General features: G+C 47.0%; 1 pseudogene; it reads left to right on the forward strand.

Moving 5' to 3' along the window:
- The first annotated feature begins 1,196 nt into the window (after positions 1-1,196).
- Positions 1,197-2,605, forward strand: LOC124965741 (heat shock protein HSP 90-beta-like; annotated as a pseudogene).
- Positions 2,606-6,313: the final 3,708 nt, after the last annotated feature.

The following is a 6,313-nucleotide window of genomic DNA, read 5'->3' on the forward strand; positions in this document are numbered from 1 at the left end:
GGAATTTCTCTCTCATTGGAAAGAATAAGAAACATTTCAAATTTCTCCAGACCTGTTACTAAAATGCAATTAAGAGGTCTCCTTGGACTTTTGGACTTGCAGGATCTTGTAGGTCTTGGGTACCAAATTCTTCCTTGCTGGTATCGTCCTTGAACGGATTAAAAAAAAAAAATCTCTGTCCCAAAGCCTTTACTCTGGAAGAATAATCACAAAAGGCCTTCAGCCAACTAAAACTGGCTGTGGAACAACCCTCAGACCGAGGACTCCCAAAGTATACCAACCTTTCGCCTCGTTCGTTCATGAATGTGTCAGCCAGGGTTTACGAGTTCTTACTCAAGAACTCCTAAATGTAGGCCCATTCCTTATTTTAGCCCGAAATTGGAGCCAGTGGCTAGAACACATCCAGATTGCCTAAAAGCAGTAGCAGCCAAATGGGTAGTGATCTCATCTGCACCAGTGTTAGGAATGAGCTGAACTCACAGGGTCTAAAGGCTGTTGAAAGTTTGTTGAATTCTGACAGGTCCAACATTTTTCAGTGAGTGGACCAACATCTTATGAAATCTTCTTCCTGTTCTTCTAATCTCTACCTCAGATGTCAAAATCTACCTGACCCTGCAGCCTTGTCACCCCTGCCTTACAAGGGTGAGCACCGACTCACCCTGACCCTCACCCTGATGCACACGATGCTCCCTTAGATCATGCTGAGCTAAGACTTTCTGTTGACTGATCTTATGCCAAAAATGCAGAAGGAACCTCTCCTTCTGCCTCATCCTTTGATTCATTTGATTTTATCTGGTTTGATTTTGGGGTACTTGGCAGAGATGCATCCCTTGGTCTCTTGATATCATCCTCCTGAGATTCAGCATCATCTCTCCGGTACTCTGCTTTCTGTCAAGGGTCTTAAATGCAACCATCCATGATACGCCAGATGGTCACACCACAGTTGCAGCAGCCAAAGTGAGGAGAATAACAAAGGCATCTTTCTTCAATGATGCTGTATCTCCATGAGTTCTGAGCTGACGCAGAGATATCCCAGCTGTGATGGTGACAAGGACAGGTACCTAGTCCTAATTTTTGGTCAATCTCTCATAAATAAGAGGTGGACCAAAATTGGGGGTGATTGTTGAAAACACTTTCTTTTCTGACAAGGAAATTTCTCTTGGGATTGATATCGGGTGCTTCTCATAGCTTGGGCAATGTTCTCTGAGAGTGCGGCAGTCTTTTCCAAGTTGAGCGTTGGTAAAGAGCTGAAGATTGACCTCGTCCCCAGCCTTCAGGAACACACCTTGGCTTTGGTGGACACTGGTATTGGCATGACCAAGGCTGATCTCAAAAATGATTTGGGAGCTATGGCCAAGTCCTGTAGTAAAGCATTTATGAAGGGCCTGCAGGCCAGGGTTGATATCCCCATGATTTGACAATTTGGTGTTGGCTTTTATTCTGCCTCCCTGGTGGCAGAGAAAGGGGTTGTGGCCACAAGGCACAATGACAAGGACCAGAATGCCCAGGATCTTCCACTGGGGTTTCCTTTTCTCTACGTGCTAACCATGCTGAGTCCCTTGGCTGGGGTGCCACAGTGGTCCTCCTGCCTTAAAGAAGTCCAGACAGAGCATGCAGAGAAGTGGGTCAAAGAAATGGTGGAGAAGCACTCAGAGTTGCTGGGCTCTTTCATTGCCCTTAAATTGGAGGAGGAACAAGAGAAAGAAATCAGTGACCAGAAAGCAGAGGAAGAGATAAGGGAGAAACCAGATTGAGAAAGAGGAGGGAGATAAGGATGACAAGGAGGAGCCCAAGAGGGAAGAGGCCAGCTCAGACGAGGAAGGTGGCGGAAGTCAGGAGAAGAAATGGAAAACCCAGAGGACTCAGGAGACTCACACGGAGAAGACACGGAAGTCCATCTATGACACCACTGGTGGGGGCAGCGAGCAGGTGGCCAGTTGTGCTTTTGCGGAGCAAGAGGGTTCTGAGGCAGCGTATGTGACTGAGCTGTTGGAGCTGCATGCAGAAGTTCAAGGGGTTTGATGGGAAGAGCCTGCTCTCTGCTGCCAAGGAAGTCCTGGGATTACCCGAGATGAGAAAGAGAAGGTGGAGGAGATCTGCTGGAGGTTTGAGCATGGTGAGCATGGTGGCATGCACCTGTAGTCCCAGGTACTGGGGAGGCTGAGTAAGGCGTGGGGCTGAAAGGAACCTTGGCTAAGAAGGTTGAGCTGCTGATCATTTCCAATAGACTTTGTCTTCACCCTGCTGCATCGTGACTAGCACCTGCGGCTGAGCCAACGTGGACCGAGTCCCAAAGCCCAGGCTCTTTGAGATCACTCTACAACGGGTGTCCCATTTTGGAGATATTGCGGCAGAAGGCTGAGGAGGACAAAGATGACAAAGGTGTCGGGACCTGGTGGTGCTGCTCTTTGAAACTGCACTGCTCTCCTCTGGCTGCTCCCTGCAGAAGCCCAGGTCCACTCCAGCTGCTTCTGCCCCACGATTAAGTCAGGGCCAGGCACTGATGACCTGATGCCAGAGGATTCTGGTGCTGCTGTGACCAAAGAGTTGCCACCCCCAGCTCGAGGGCGATGAGGGTGCATCTCATGTGGAAGAGGTGGGGTAGGAGATCCCGCCTGGGAATCTTGTGCCCTCTACACAGCGTCCCCAAGGCCTCACAGCAGCCTCGAGCGGCTCACATCTCCCTCTGCTGTTGTCCAGTGGTTTCTTTCTCTCCTTTCTTGTGTCTGAAGCAGGAAATCCTTTCTCTCCCTAATTTGACAACAGGGTTGGATCTTGTGCATCATATATTTTTGTTTGTTTTGTTCTGAAATTGAAGTATGAAAAATAAAGAAGAAGCAGGCTTTCCTTTCTTTTCTTTTCCTTTCCTTTCATTTCCTTTTCCCTTCCTTCCTTCCTTCCTTCCTTCCTTCCTTCCTTCCTTCCTTCCTCCCTCCCTCCCTCCCTCCCTCCCTTCCTTCCTTCCTTCCTTTCTTCTTTCCTTCCTTCCTTCCTTCCTTTCTCCCTTCCTTTCTTCCTCCCTTCCTCCCTCCCTTCCTCCCTTCCTTCCTTCCTCCCTCCCTCCCTCCCTTCCTCCCTCTCTTTCTAAAGGACACGTCTTGCTATACTTCCCAGGCTGCCCTGGGCTCAAAGCCACCCCACGCCTTACTCAGCCTCCCCAGTACCTGGGACTACAGGTGCATGCCACCATGCTCACTTAAGATGCGATCTTATACTTTCAGGTACTGTTTTTTTCTTTGTTGTTTTGTTTTGTGGACCTGGGGGTTGAACCCAGGGCTTTCCATGTGCAAGGCAAGTGCTCTACCAGCAAGCTACACCCCCAAGCCACAGTTTGATGTTAAAAAGAACATAAATGAATACTTATGAAAAAGTTTCCACACACACCATGCCCAATGTCTGTATCCATACCCGTGGCTACGTCCATACCCACACCTACCTACACTCATTTCCATAGCCATCATTCATACCCATATCTGGACTTATCTACATCCATACCTGTGTCTGTATCTGTGTATGTATCAGATACTGGCTTGGTTTTCTCGGGCGCAATGTATTTTCCAGGCCCTTTGAGGTTCAATGCAGCCCAAATCCCTTGTGGCCAATTGAATGTGGGCAGATCACCTGACTGAGCTCTCAAAAGCTCTTACTCACTTCTTGGATTCCAGATACGAGGGAGCCAGGGTAGGACCCCCCGCCCAGGAGACTGGGGCGCAACTTGAGGCTGGGTGGGTTCCTGGAGGGCCACTCCTGCTCTCTCCATCCCTCTATATTGGGCAGGGTATGGTACAGAAATACAGCTTCACTCTTATGTCACCAAGGTTCAGGGGCAACTCATTATGTGAGATAGACTATCCTAAATATTAAATAATAAATAGGGACACTATAAAATACTCTTTATTTGGATTATAGGTTATGAATGATTCTTTTACTTCTCCTATAGTTTAACATGTTTATAAAGGCACAATAAATGAGTGTTAGTTTTTCTAGTAAGAAAAACCACCAATTATTTTGTCATTAAAACTGTTTAATTTTTAACCAAAATCTCTTTTCCTCATTTAATCGTGTTTGTTCTCAAATATTTCATTACAGTTCAGGGGAAACTCAGTGTCTCATCCTTACATCTGCATTATCCCCAACTCTGGGGGACAAAAATTAACCTGTTGTTGAAGTCAAGAGTGTCTGAGAAGCCCGGCTGCCTAGAGGTGAGCTGAGCTCAGTGCCTGGGCTTTCTTGCCTGGTTCTGAGTACCCAGCAGAACACCAATGAGTTACACTGGTTATTATGGTGAATTAAAAACGTTTGGATTGCTGTGATGTGGAAAACGCAGTTTGTATGTTTGATCATTCTCAGTTTCCAACAGTTGGCAGATAAACCACAGGGAATTTCCTATTTCTGTGATTGAATTAAATTGTTAGTCAATGCACTGTGACTCATGAGCTGGTTATGCAAGCTTTGTGCTTTTCCTCTGCTCTGTTTTTCTTTTTGTTTATAGAATCTCTGCTAGAGTTGAGACTAGAGATAGAGGTATTATAAAACAATTTTTAGACATTTTAAAATTATTGGTGCAATCTTAGGTTTTGAGATAAAGTAGAAAACATAGATGGAAATTAAGATTTTTAATTGCCCATGGATTTCTTTCATTTCTATTATCCCTGACTTTTCTTTCAAGTATTGAACACTTTTCTCATTTGAAATATGTGGAAATTCAGTGAATAAATCAGGTTAAAGAGAAGTACTCTGGTTGAAATGAGACTGTCTGGCTCTGAGGTTCTTTCCTCTCAAAATCCCAGGGCTGAGCAGAACATAGGTTTTAAAATGCACCACAGAACATTGGCGATTGACTCTGCTTCCTTGAATATATAAGGGGAAAATAAACAAGCAAAAATGTGACCAGGGAAACCTGGTTTCTCTGTAGGCTAAAGGCTGTGATGGGGAGAGCTTGGCTAGATGGTCAGTCCTGAGTTCAGATCCTGCGCCCTGCTTGCTGGCTTGTAGACCTCAGACACATGCCAACAGTTCTTGAGCTTCAGTTTTCCATGTGTAAAATAAATAGTTTCTTATATTGTAAAATAATCCCTCATTTGTCATTGCAGGTGTTGGCTAAAATAATATATGCAAGGATGTGACGCTTAGTTACAGTTTTCAACTAATAGAAATGATGACAAACATTTCAGACATGGCTGTTCAGTTGCCAACAATTTGTTCCGGTTCTATCATTTCAGGCTTTTGCATCAGGACCGCAATGGAGGGACAGCAAATGTGTGTTCCAGGGAAAGCCAGCTAGCTGAGCTTCCAGGATGTAAGAGCTCTGCTGGGATTCCATCTGGAAGGACGTTTGTCCCCGCAGATCCCATGGGACGAGTAGGGTCAATGGCTTGGCGATCTTCCGCAGTGCAGAGCGGGAGGGTGGGATTGCCAGCACACCTGCCACAGACTCCCACTGAGGCTGGGCATGCATCCAGCATCCATCCTGGAGAGTCACTTGAGTGCAAAGCCACTGAGGACAGGAAACCTTGTGCAAATGTCAGCCAACACATTGTATCAGATCAATAACGGTAACAACAGCGTCTGGAAGGAATGTGGAGAGATTCCATCACCAGATGCGGCTTGCTGGTACCTGGTAGCCACACTTGTCACCAGAGACCTTGAGACCCAGAGAGACTGGTGGGAGGGGACGTCTGTTTTCCGGTGGGTGGGACGCTCGGCTTCTGCCTTGCTGCTCCTATGCACGCTGAGTCGGGGTAGACTGCACCGTGGGCGGGAGCTGATGTCATCCGGGGTCACTCTATGGGGACAGAACAGAAAATCAGTAGGATTCCTAATGAAAGCAAGCAGCTGAGCAGGGACAGAATCAGACAGGAACTTCTGCCTGGTCCTGGCACTGGAGGCATGTGGGGAGGGCGACAGGGACCAGGGCAGTGACTCAAGACCCAGGGACTGGGACGTCAGCTGCACCAGCTGATGTCTGTGGAGGTGCCTCCACTTAACTGACCCTTCGGTAGCTCTTAGGGGCCACTCTGGGAGGATGTGGTGACAAGCCCCACTGAGTCTGAAGCTGAAATGATGGTTATATCAGCGAGCTGGTCAAACCTGTCTGCAAAGACACACTGAATCCCTGCATCTGACACAAGAAGCAGGCAATTGAGAAGGAAGCTTAGTTGGAAGAAATAGCACTACAATTTTATGCATCTGAGTGGCGTGAAAGATCACTTCTGTGAAATATTAGATCCATTAAGCAGCCTGTGAACTACTGGGTTCAACAAAGTGAAAGAATTATCTCGAAAAGCCCCAAAAGGTGAGGTGCGGGGCAAGC

Source organism: Sciurus carolinensis, chromosome 15 (genome assembly GCF_902686445.1).
Source record: "Sciurus carolinensis chromosome 15, mSciCar1.2, whole genome shotgun sequence".
In the NCBI taxonomy this organism is placed as follows: domain Eukaryota; kingdom Metazoa; phylum Chordata; class Mammalia; order Rodentia; family Sciuridae; genus Sciurus; species Sciurus carolinensis.